Source organism: Carassius carassius, chromosome 43, assembly GCF_963082965.1.
Source record: "Carassius carassius chromosome 43, fCarCar2.1, whole genome shotgun sequence".
NCBI lineage: Eukaryota > Metazoa > Chordata > Actinopteri > Cypriniformes > Cyprinidae > Carassius > Carassius carassius.
In genome coordinates, this window is record NC_081797.1 from 1,736,193 (window position 1) to 1,749,464 (window position 13,272).

The 13,272-nt window shown below is 37.3% G+C and overlaps 1 protein-coding gene across 1 annotated transcript in view; it reads right to left on the minus strand.

Annotated features, from left to right (window-relative positions):
* The window catches only part of znf609a (zinc finger protein 609a), a 107,368-nt gene that overhangs the window by 56,455 nt on the left and 37,641 nt on the right, over positions 1 to 13,272 (minus strand). The gene's annotated exons all lie outside the window — the stretch shown is intronic.

The window sequence follows — 13,272 nt, forward strand, 5'->3', positions numbered from 1 at the left end:
GGAGAAAGGGAATTTTGCAAAATATTATTACAAAAATAAAAAAATATATAATTAGATCAAGGTTCCCCGAACTATGGTTCGCAAAACCTGGTGGCTCAGGAGGGAACTGCAAGTGGTTCGCGATTTGTTAAGAAGCGAATTTACTAAATTATAAAAAAACTTATTGTAATTAAAACAATTGACATATTTGAAAAAAAAGAGTCACCTTTACCCATGTTTTGAGTGAACACGTATCTATTTTCTTTACACTTTTTTTGAAGATAACACAAAATGGTGTTTGACACATTTACCTTAATTTGCCGTATTTATGCGTCTAATTGAATACTTAGCTAGAAATAATGTTGGACGGCACTTGATTTTATCTGATGGTATTAAAAGTAGGAAATGATGTCGCAAAGCCCTGGTGGTTCAGGAGGGAACTGAAAGTGATTCATGAGTTGATGAAAAGCTAATTCTTTAAATCGTAAAAATGTAAAACTGAAATCATTTTTAAATAAAAATAAACTAAAATAAAACTTGCCAAAAAGAGATTTCTTTAACCACGTTTTGATCAAATATCATGTCTTTTCTCTTTATTTTTTGAAGATGACAACAACAAAAGTGGCGTTTGACCAGTGTTGGGGAGTAACTAGTTACATGTAACGGCGTTACGTAATTTAATTACAAAATTATTATAACTGTAATTAGTTACAGTTACTAAGAAAAAATGAGTAATTAAATTACAGTTACTTATGAAATTTTTTACGATTACAAATGGGAATAACATTTGAATATTTACACACATCCACATACAGATTTAACTGATTTCTTTCCCAAATTGCACTGACTATTCTGAGACATACCGCCCTAATAATTTCCGGGATGCGGAAACACAGTCTGGTTCGTAGAATAAAAACGGAATGTCTAACGCGGAAGGAATATGCCACATTTTGGATGACTAAATAAAAAGTAGGTCAGTACACTTGAATCAAAACATGACATCGACTAGTGTCTGTGAATATTAAGCCCCAAAAATGCAATATATGACTCCTGCACATTCTGCGTGTCTGTGGAAATCAGGCGCGGACTGGACAATTCCTGGTGGCCTGGCAGCCGATTTTGCCCCACTATTTAATATCATTATTGTATAATTGCCTGCCAAATGTACTAAAGCGATCATTTGCGAATCCGCCATTTGATAATTTAATCTCTAATAAGTCATGAAGTGTTAGTCATGACTCGCGCGCTCTCCGCGCCTCCGCCAAACGGTTTGGATCAGACTCAGAGTAATCAATGCAAGAGAGAGAGAGAGAGAGAGAGAGAGAGAGAGAGAGAGAGAGAGAGAGAGAGAGAGAGAGAGAGAGAGAGAGAGAGAGAGAGAATAGAGAGAGAGAGAGAGAGAGAGAGAGAGACAGAGAATAGAGAGAGAGAGAGAGAGAGAGAGAGTGGACTGCTGGAGCAGAGAAGCAGAACTACTGTTCAGGGTTTCAGGTCAGTTTCATCTGTAAAGATGCTTTTTTGATCAAGCAGCAGCACGTTGCTCATCAGTCATCACTCAAAATACTATATAAAGGACATCATTATTTCACTATATCATCTGTTGTAATGTTACAGTAGTAATTTAGCTGAAAAAAAATTTCTACGAGGAGCTACGACAGACAACACAACCCTTACGAAAATTAACATTTTAATATTTAACTATAAATCCAGAGAAAATGGTTACTATTGTTTAACTGTGATAACCAAAAATGTAAAATTATTTTACAAATGTATTTATTTAAAAATAAATACAAATCCATTTGCAAAAAAAAAAACAAGGTTATTTTACCTTTATATAGGCTAATAAAAGCATGGTAATTTTTTGTAAGGGAAAAACATGACTCGTGTACAGTTTTAGGATTTTTCTATAAAGATATTGTAGTGTATTGTATTGTAAAGTATAGTTTTGTTCAATCTTGAGAATTAAAGTCACGAGAGAGATGGATAACAGGGCAAAATAAAGAGACTGAAGAGAAAAATGGAAGTGAAGGTGCAGTTCAGGAGAGAACTTTTAATTATTTTGCATGTCCCCAAATTAAAGATTTAAACCTTTTTTTATGTCAGGTCCGTACCAAAAAATAGTTTTGTCCATGAATTTGTTTGTATGAGTTTGAATTTTCCAGTCAGATTGTTTTCCCAGTCCGCCCCTCCTGTAAATTAATGGCAAAGACATGGTTTCATTTACTACACATAGGCCTACTGAACCTCGCAGTGTTTTCAACCTCTGCCGCCTCAATATAGGAGTACACGAGCACATAAACACAATTTCTAGAACTGCTTTGTGTCACTTCATGTGCATTTTACTTATTTTGAGAAAACTATCATCATATACAGAGACAGCAGTTTAAAAAAAACACCAATGTTTCAGGAGTTTATTACACAGAATACGTCACATGCTTATTAGATAACTGTATTTGAGTTGATGTATATGCTTTTATTTATTATTCTTTAATTTTCACAAATTTAGAAAAGTAATCAAAAAGTACTCAAAAGTAATTAGTTACATTACTTTAACAAAGTAATTGAAAAAGTTACACTACTATTACATTTTAAACAGGGTAACTTGTAATCTGTAACCTATTACATTTCCAAAGTAACCTTCCCAACACTGCTTTTGACATTTAACTTCAATATTTTGGCTTTTTTTCCAGTCTAATTGAATACTTAGCAAGAAATAATGAAGGGCAGCAGTTGATTTTTATCCTAAGGTATTAAAAGCAGGAAATTATGTCACTGCCCCGCCCACATGGCCTTGCTTACATCACCAAGACAAAATGCTATTGAAGAGGTGGAGAAAGTTAATTTATTTAGCATTGTCTCGCGAATTCGGCTATGAAACGGAGTAAATAATTAAATTAATTAGCACGATAATATCGTGTATTGGCGATCTCACAGATTGACGACATGACGATATGATTATGGAGCACATCGCCCAACACTACCAGATATATTATTAAAGATGTAATGTTGTCTTCGAATTAGATACCTTAACATGAAAAATAAACCTGCAAAACTTAACCTTATAGTATATTCCTCCTCTTATGTGCCCTTTCAAACATGGCCGCCACTCTTGCTGAATGTACAATGCATGCACACGCTAAAACGCTGTCAACGGCAAAGAACAGAAAACTGAATGGCATCTCTCCGATGAAAACCGCATTTCCTCGCAGCAGCATGGATCTTACCCTCCCTCCCCTCCACTCTCCTCACTACTCATGCACAGAGACACGGAACGAGGCGCATTGGAAAATACTCTGGTTGACAGCGAAGGACAGCTGCTCTCTCTCGCTCGCTCTTCCTTTCCCTTCCCCCTCGGCTCGCCGCACACACACACACACACAAACTCGCTAAGATACAGAGCGAGCACATGAGGACGGGAGGGAGAGAAAGAAAAATGGAGAAAAACTGGAGGGAGGGGAAAGGCGGCCATGAAGGGGCTTTGTTTCACATTTCACTGATGGCTTTCGCAGGCCTCTCCACCATAGCAAGATTCAAATGTTTGATCATTTGAGACCAAATTCAATAGATTGCAAAGTGTCAATTTGTTTATATAATTTAAATATTAATGAACAAATTCAATAACAACAGAGACATGCTGCTTTGAGGAAGGGATGGGAATCCCGAGGAAGTGAATGATTCTGATTCACAATTGTAGTCTTTATAGTAGTGTTGTCAAAAGACCCGGTACTTCGGTACCAAGTCGGTACTAAATTTTTTTAAATGTGACGGTACCAGGTTTCTTTAAGTACCAGTAGTACCGAGGTCCCGTTCAAACCCGGTTCAGCCATAGACAATAAAAGAAAGGGTTCAGCGCTATGATTTCCGTGAAGCAGAAAACGAGGACGGAATCTCAAAATCCAGTCATGAAAATGAAACTTACATTTTAATATGGACAGTCATGGAATTTGTCAAAGCATAAATTAATCAAATCAAATCTCCCTATGGACCAGTATCTGTAAATGTTAAGCCGCAAAAGTTGTTTGAAATATGAATCCGTGTTCTGCGCGTCTCTGTGTGAATTAATGAATGGCAGAGACGTGCTGGTTTGTTTACTACATAGACTGAAGCGCATGACGCTTGCATTCATTTCAGCATCTGAGCTTCAGAGTTCTCTCTCCATCAAGCGATCTGAACTTTTCAGTTTATCTCAATGGACGCACAGCGCACCTGTATTTGACGCTCTGTAAACTCTTTGTGAAGGCGCACGACTCACCATCGCTTTACTGATAGCACTGTTTCTCACACATGCAAAGAGAGAGAGAGCGAGAGTCTTACCACGCTGAATCGACACGCTATATGTAAACTATTCTTTGTTGTCTTCTCCTGTCAAAATAATGGAGTTCATTTAGAATTATTCATTCATTTTCGAACAAGCAGAAGACATACCGGTTTCTCCAGTAGTGGGCGGAGCTAATGCGCAAATGGCAATTTCATTGGCTGGCACTGATCTCTTGCCGTCCCTGTTTTGATTTCAGCAAATCATTTTGACCGAACGCAGACAACGTGATTAATATTCATGAGCCCAGCAACTCATCAATTCATAGTGCATTGTATATACATTAGTATGATAGTAGAATTAGTAGTAGTATTATCAATACTCAAATGACAAATATGCATTCATTAGGCCTAAAAGTTAATTTTTACATAAAGGCATTGTGCTAGAAATATTACTATTATTTAGTAAAATGTATGTGATACTGCTACTGTTGAAAAAAATAATAAAACTTTATTTTTTAAAGAAATAAATCACAATATTTCTTCCACGTTTTAATTTTAATAGCAAATTCCCTTTATTTACCAAAAATAAAATGTTTAAATTTCATAAATTAAAAGACAAATTAAATTTGAGTGGAAACTTGTTTACTGTTTTTCATAATTATATGATAATAATTATATGAACTATAATTATATAGTGCTAAAAAGTTTTTTTTTTTTTAATCAGCATATTTTTGTGTTTTGCTTTGGTACCGAAATTGGTACCGAGAACCGTGGATTTTCACTGGTATCGGTACCGAATACTGAAATTTTGGTACCGTGACAACACTACTTTATAGTACTTCTGAAGGAGAAATCTCTGTTTTAATTAGTATTAAAATGCTTAATTTTTTACTTTATTAAAAAAAACACTTAATTATAACAAAACACTGAAGCTCTTGTATTTGAGACCATCACAAGCTTGATTAATTTAATAAAATCAGTTCAAGAGTCAGCCGATCACAAATCAGACAATAGTGGCGATTTTTGTATGCATATGAATTGATGACGTAAACGCATTTCATGAAAATTATAAATTTACGTTTTTATGAAATAAATTAAGAGCAACTTGATTTAGATGGTGAAAAGTATAATTACTAATAATACAATTTAAATAATAATTTAAATATAAAATGGTAATTAAACAAAATAGGAATACTAAAACAATTCTATAGGCTACTATTTTGTTTATATAAAAAAAATCACTAAAACGTATCTAGACATAAAAAAAAGTACAGAACAAAAGAAAATGCACATTTTAAGATTTTTAATTAAATAATTATCTGATTGAAAGTAAGACCAGTTTTTAAATTGTAAATTAGCTTTAGACAACATAACAATATAATGTACAAAACAAAAAAATTGACATTTATTTTGAGATTTTATATTTTTCATTAAATAAATCTGGTTCAGAGTAAGACCAGTTCTTAATTCGTAAAGGACATTTACAATTATATAATTACATCTCTTAAAAAAATTAAGCAGAGTACTAAAATTATACTTTTAGTATTTTTGAAGGAGCAGCACTCGTCTAAGGGTCACACAAAAGCAATGCTTTTTTAATAAATTACAATTTATTAAAAAAAACTAAGAATTATAACTCAAGGATTTAAGACAGAGTCTTTTGGACTGGTTTTGGACTAAATGCCAGACTGTCACTAAAAATAAATTAAACAATTGATCAAAAGAGATATTATAACATGTATAACACATCACTGGTCGTGCTGTTGGATGAATGGTTAACAAAAACCAATGTCATGAAAACCATTCATTACCAATATTTCTTAAACAGAACTGGTTCTGACTAAGACTAGTTCTTAAATCCCAACCCCACCTCTAATGCTGAACTGAAATCAATGATGTTGTTCAAATCACTAAGGATGAGTAATAGTAACAGTGACGGTTGCCTTAGCAAACACTGCTTAATTATAAAGAAAAAAAGATGACTTGACTGTCAGAGTTAATGGCTGAATAACAAAGCAGTAAAAAAACAGAGAGAGAGAGAGCGAGAGAGGAAAGGCCATCACGATTCACCGGTTCCCACCTCCCCGTTTTTATCTCCCGCTGGATTTATTGGCGAGGATGTAGCAATTACGCCCAAGCAGCCCAATGTGAATTTTTCAAGGAAAAACGTGGATAGTCTGCAAAAGAGAGAGAGAGAAGAGAGGCACGACGCCATCGCATAACGATAAACCTAATCCTGTTGTTGGCATGTCAGCCAGGATTATGCCAAAACTACAGCCTTACGAAGCAGCGAAAGCCCTGCGATACAGAGATCGCCTCGGGGAACACGTATCCACCAAATAATGAAACCTTAAGAGGTGTTAAGAGGAAAAAAAGTAACCTGGGTATTTACGAGCATAAGATCAACCCTCTGACAGGAAGAAAAAGAGAAACTATAAATCAATCTGTGTTCCTGTCAGCATCCCTTAAAATGGAGCAAGGCGTGCCAGAGCGTGTGGGTTGACAGATCGGTACTGAAATACCATGCACCATTACCGTGGCGCTTCTGTCGACCAGGTTTAAAATAAGTTTGTGGTATGTCACGCTAATCACAACGCATCGGTCGTTTATGCCAAAACTGGTGTGTTTTGATAAGGTTCTAGGAAACAAAAACAGCTGCCAAGAGCTTGAAGAAAAGCTTAATGTCTCTCCAGGGATTACAAATGTGCACTTTTGAACGCTTAAGATCCCCAGGGACAAGACTAAAAAAAAGTCACCTTTAGAGCAACAGTACAGAGTAAAGCTTGAATGGTTTTACAACATACCCAAGTTTAAAGCTTTAATTAATTGCAAAGCACAACTAATCCATCAAGCGCCAAAAAACTGGCGCAATAGAATCGTGTGGTTTAACTAGATTGCATTTTGTGAAGAAAGTCTGACTGGTAGTTGGCTTTACAAAAACCACATTAACATCAAGTTAGCTATTGAGTACTAAAGCAAACGAAAACAGTAAAGAGCAATAAACTCCATTTTCAGGTGGCTTTTATGAAGCGGCAATACCTTCGTGTGCAGACAAAAGGGTTGCATCACTGCCAGATCTTTAAATCTGGATTATCTTGAGATGGTTTATTCACTGGCCGTCTAACAAATCCACTGAGCTGTAGTCTACAACGGCAGCTAATTCCTCGCCTGAGCCAATAACAACGGGTGTGAACCCACGGCCGGCCTGTTTTCGACTCAAGCGGAGATCCAGATGTTGGAAAACACAGTTTATGGGCAGCAAAGTTCCCAATATTAAACATACGCACACCCAACGAAACCCTCAGAAAGGATTTCCTGGATCACCATCCGATGGAGCAATAAACTTAGCAACTCGCGTCAGTCAGAGTTATGGCCATGAGCTCTGATGTCGCTGCTGGGGCAAATTCAGTGTGTGTCGTAAGGTCTGAGAGCAACTTCCACTGACTCGAAGCGATCGCCTCTATATTTAGGGTTAGAATGCAGACTGCTGAATCAACGTGGCTATAATGAATGATGGCATGGGATGCAGACGAACAAATGGTTCGAGTGTCAACAGTAGACATGTTATTTACAACATGTTCAATGTGAAACGGCATTCACAACTCATTTAATGGCTGTAATGTGAGCTGCTTCTGAATGAAACTGGATAATAATTGAGAGAGAGAGAAAAAGAGCATGACTTGATTTGTAAAGACTAGGAATGACCAGGAAAAAAAATAGTAATAATAATAATAATAATAATAATAATAATAATAATAATAATAGCAAAGACAACAACAACAACAATTATAATAATAATAATAACTAAAATAAAATTTAAAAAATGTAGGCATATACCAATATTGAAATTCTGGCCAGTATGATAAATCAACAATTATACAAATGTTATGGCAAATAACCAATAAATATAAGAAATTTAATTTCTGTACTATTTTGTACTATAAAATAAAAATAAAAATAAATAGAACTCTTAAAATAATTACTATTAGAAACATTATCAAAACATTATAAAATATATTAAAAAAACATGTGCTGAATGAATTAAATTTATACAAATTTAGAGACTGGCTAAAGACCTAACTGTTTATTAACTGTTAGATTAAAAAAAAAAAACTAAATTAATTATATGATGGAAAAAATAATTATAGGCAAAATATGATGGCAATTAGGCCTATTGTTTGGTATCCAAGATCAGTCATAAATAAATACATATTAGCTAGGGCTGTGCAAAAAATCGAATGCGATTTTCATGCACATCTCATCAGTAAAGACGCTCCTGTAATTAGAAGTATATCTCCAGCACGTGCGTTCAGATCAGGGTTGCCAGGTTTTCACAACAAATCCTGCCCAGATGCTTCTCAAAACTAGTCCAATTGCGCTTCCAGGTTCCCCGATAAAAAATTGCTTCCCGGGGTTACAATAAAAGTTTTTTTTAGCAGGGATGCCTTGGTAATATTCGCATTTTAGGGGCTAAATATAACGTTATTTGTATTGGGGTCGCTTCGACCCGCGGACATGAAAAACAACCACAGACTTGGCAACACTGGTTGGCATTTACTACACCGAGCCGTAATTCACTGACAATCTACACAAAATCGATGTTAAAATCGCAGGCGATTCTTTGTCGATTTTGAAAACGATTTTGTGTTAGTTGTCGGTAGACTACGGCTCTGTGTAGTAACTGCCGCTCCACCTGAACCAGTGTTGCAAAGTCCGCGATTGTTTTTCATGTCCGCGGTTTGAAGCAACCCCAATACAAATAACGTGATATTTAGCCCCTAAAATGCGAATATTACCAAGACAACCCTCCCAAAAATGTATATTTTAACCCCGGGAAGCAATTTTTATCGGGGAACCTCCTGGAAACGCGTTTGGGATAGTTTTGGACTAGTTTTAAGAAGCAACTGGGCAGGATTTGTTGTGAAAACCTGGCAACCCTGATCTGAACGCACGTGCTGGCGAAATACTTTAATCACAGGAGCATCTTTAATGATGAGATGCGCATGAAAATCGCATTCAATTTTTTGCACAGCCCTAATATTAGCCGATAACCAGTTTGAGACTGGTATATAGTGCAACATTAGTCAAATTTTGATGATAATAATTTGCACACTTGTCAAAACAAAGACTGCATTTAAGTCATCACTAGCTTTTGTCATACATTTGGCTTTTCATACCACTGCTATGCTGACACTCAACTCTACCTCTCATTCCATCCTGATGATCCGACGGTAGCTATTTGCATCTCAGCTTGTCTCACAGACATTTCTTACTGGATGATGGACCATCACCTTAAACCTTACAAAGACAGAACTGCTGATTCCGGCAAACCCATCGTTTCATCACAATTTCACCATCAAGTTAGACACATCAACCATAACTCCTTCAAAAACAGCTAGAAGCCTTGGAGTTATGATTGATGATCAGCTGACTTTCTCAGACCACATTGCTAAAACTGTCGGATCCTGCAGATTTGCTTTATTCAACATCAAGAAGATCAAGCCCTTTCTTTCGGATCATGCTGCACAACTCCTTGTTCAAGCTCTTGTTCTGTCCAGGCTGGACTATTGCAATGCTCTCTTGGCAGGTCTTCCAGCCAATTCTATCAAACCTTTACAATTAATTCAGAATGCGGCAGCAAGATTAATTTTTAATGAACCGAAAAGAATACACGTCACACCTCTGTTTATCAATTTGCACTGGCTACCAATAGCTGCTCACATAAAATGCAAGGCGTTGATATTTGCCTACAAAACCACATGAATACTGGCAGAATTCACATTTCTGTAGTAAAAAGAGAAACATTGTTCAGAAGAATTATTTGCTGTTATGCGTGTGTGTCCGAAGCTGCAGCTGCTGTGTGACGCGTGCTCCTAAAAAACAAAAAACACAAAACCAAGACGCGCTCTGAGAGAAGGTCGTTAAGATCAATTTCCTATTTTCGTTTTCGAAACTTGTGTTGGTTGGTCCAATCATTTAGTGCAATAGATTTTCGAACATAAAGTCACAGTCGACACGGTCACCGTTTTAGACTAGACGGGAGAAGGGATGGGAAAAGATCTGGGCACAGTTTTTCCAGATGTTTTTTCCGGTGTCGAGCTGTTTTAATAAATTTTTTAGATGTATTATGAGGCCCAAACCCGTATTACTTTGAACAGGGACTGCGAACATTTTGTTTACTGCAGCCGCAGCCTATAAATATAATTAATATTATTTTATTGCTTTTGTATTAGTTGTCTGAAGAGTAAAAAACAATTGGTCGGTCTTAACGCAAATGTACAACTGGCAAGTCGGTCGGACTAAAAGCAAAAAAAAAAAGAAAAATTTGAGTCAGTCCTAAATTGACAGGGTCGGTCGGGTTACGGCAAACAAGAATATTTTTAAGGATGGACTTACTAAATGACTAAATGTAAGTCACTTCCTTCAAAACAGAACTAAAAGGCCAAAAACAAAGTTGCAAAAACCACAAGACAATCCAAACTAAATCATCTACTTAAAAGTTTAAATACATCAAATCATAACATGACAAAATTGTGATTCTGTTCTTATGCACCTCATCATCATAGATTTTGTTTCATTCCAAGACTGGAAACAGCTTGTTAAAGAAGGCTGCTTGCCCTCATCAACTGACTGCAGAGAGGGGTTAAATTAGCCCATGATATTCTCAGGGTGATAACGACTGTGTATGCAGTGTTAGTGGATATGCTAGTCCGAAAGGGGCACGCAGGTACCATCGCCCCTGCATTCCTGCATGGCCATGCGAGGTGGGAAAACCAGTCTTCCCTTCCATCGCATGGCTCGAGTCCAAGGTGCCCCGCCTGCACCAAGGGATGTGGAAATGCAAAACCACTTTAGCGATGGTTAAAAATCTGGTCCCCCTTCCTGACACTCGATAGCATCCCCTCTTCACACCTCAAGATCTGTTTTTTAAAAGGGAAGAGGTATTTCATGTTTTGTTTGAGCTGTTGTCGTCCCTCCCCCCCGAGGCCCCGAGCAAACCCCCTGTGCTTGTTTAAGGAATGTACCAGAAGACAATAGCAGCAGTCAGAGAAAGTCATGAATGGGGGCCATTGGTTGCACAGCACTATAGTGCCAACAGAAAGCTTTCTACCAGGGACAAAGCTCAGATTGGGTCTTCTAACCACCAGGACAGAATCAAGCAGGAAAACTACCCTTGGGACTACATCAAAAACACAATCAGGAACACAATGCAAGTCGATGCAAACGTGAATCTTTAACGAATGGCATGCAATTTACTACTAAGAATTTGACACTTATCCAAAAAAGCTACTTGCATTGCATTCAAGGTATGCATTCAATCAGTCCCTGAGAACCGCCCCTATGACCGCGAATCTCGAAAGTGATAGTGAAACTACAAAGTGAACGTGCATTTAAAAACGGTCGGGGGAGGAGGGATTCACTGTGCTGGCTATCAGCAATCAGCGATGAACAATGGCATCGTCTATCAGCCTAACCCTAACTGAAATTACTTTAAAACTTAAAAAACACACACAAAAATATGGTCAAATGCTTTTGAAACATTCTACCATTCAATTTCAAGCCATAGTTATCCACATAAAACATTTTTTCAAAGACGTTACAAAGAGATCACCATCAGTTCTGTCTAAAGAAAAGCCCTTGTTGCTCTTTCCAGTAGCCTATATTTGGCTGCCTGTCACAATTGAAAGTAAGCAAGGGGTCCAAGTGTTACATTTCAATGGCTCCCCGGAGGCCCACTATGTAGGGAATACAATGCTGTGAGTATGAACAACTTCTGACTGAGTCACTAGCAAGGAATTTCACAGATTTGTTGTAAGCAGATACGCTGGTCTATCCTCTCCGTTTGTAATGCACAAGCCCAGCTTAGTCAATTGTTCAACTAAAAGCAGTGCAATATAATAAGTTCTCTGAATTTAATGACTTCAAAGACTACCAATACATTAGTCTTCGCTGATCTTTGGATCTCATATTTGCAATAGAAAATGGGTGTTGGTAGATGCTTCCGTGGTGAATATGCTGAACTCTACATTCTTCTAAAAACTATCTGTCGAGGCATGGATACTTGTTTTAACATGAGAGATCAATCTACAAATTAGACCAGCTGCCAAAACTCCTTAAAAACTAGTAGGCCGATAATCGAGTGCAATGAATACTCGAGAAAAAACCCCTACAATCAGCCAACAGCTAAATTTAAACAAGACAGAACACCAAGAACTTCAATCAGACAGAAAATATGCATGTAAATATAAGATATCTCACAACAAGATCTCTGTAAAAAGGCAGACTTAGGCCCAATCCCAATTCTATTTTATACCCCTTCCCCTACCCCTCCGCCTACCCCTTCCCCTTGTCCTTTGAAACAGAGTGTCAAGGGGTAGGGGAGAAAATACTCCCCTAAGGATTGGGACAAAACTACGATGCCATCACATGTCATCGTATGTCGTCTAGCTCTTACAATACACACATATACTGATGTCCTGGTTTGCATAAGAGCCTAATTATCGTTCGGTATTAATGAGCTGCTTACTGACACAAACACATATATGAAATCACGCAGCTCACACATCCAGGAGAAAATAAACTTGTCAAAGCTGCCCCCCGACTTTTATTAAATACAGTTTAAATACTAGGGCTGTCAACGAATATTCTAAATTCGAATATGTATTTGAATAGTTTTAAAAAAAACGAATTTTTTCGCAGACCGCAGCAGAGAAAATGAGGTAAATTTGTTGACCCGCGAGACAAAGTTGTATGCAAGCTATTTAAGATACAGTTAGCATACCATTCGACCACTAGCAACATGAGGTCACATCTCAAAAATGTGCACCCAAATGAGCATGGCATAATGTGTGGAACTCCAGCTAAACAGTCACGTCTCGTTCATTTGTAAGGACATGAGACCGATCAGTATCGCGGATGGGGCAGGCTTCGGGGAGTTCTGTCAAGCAATGGATCCGAGGTTTGATTATTTATCGTTTCATGTCAAGGAAAAGTTCCATGTTTACCACAGCACAGCTCGCTCGGAGCATTCAATGT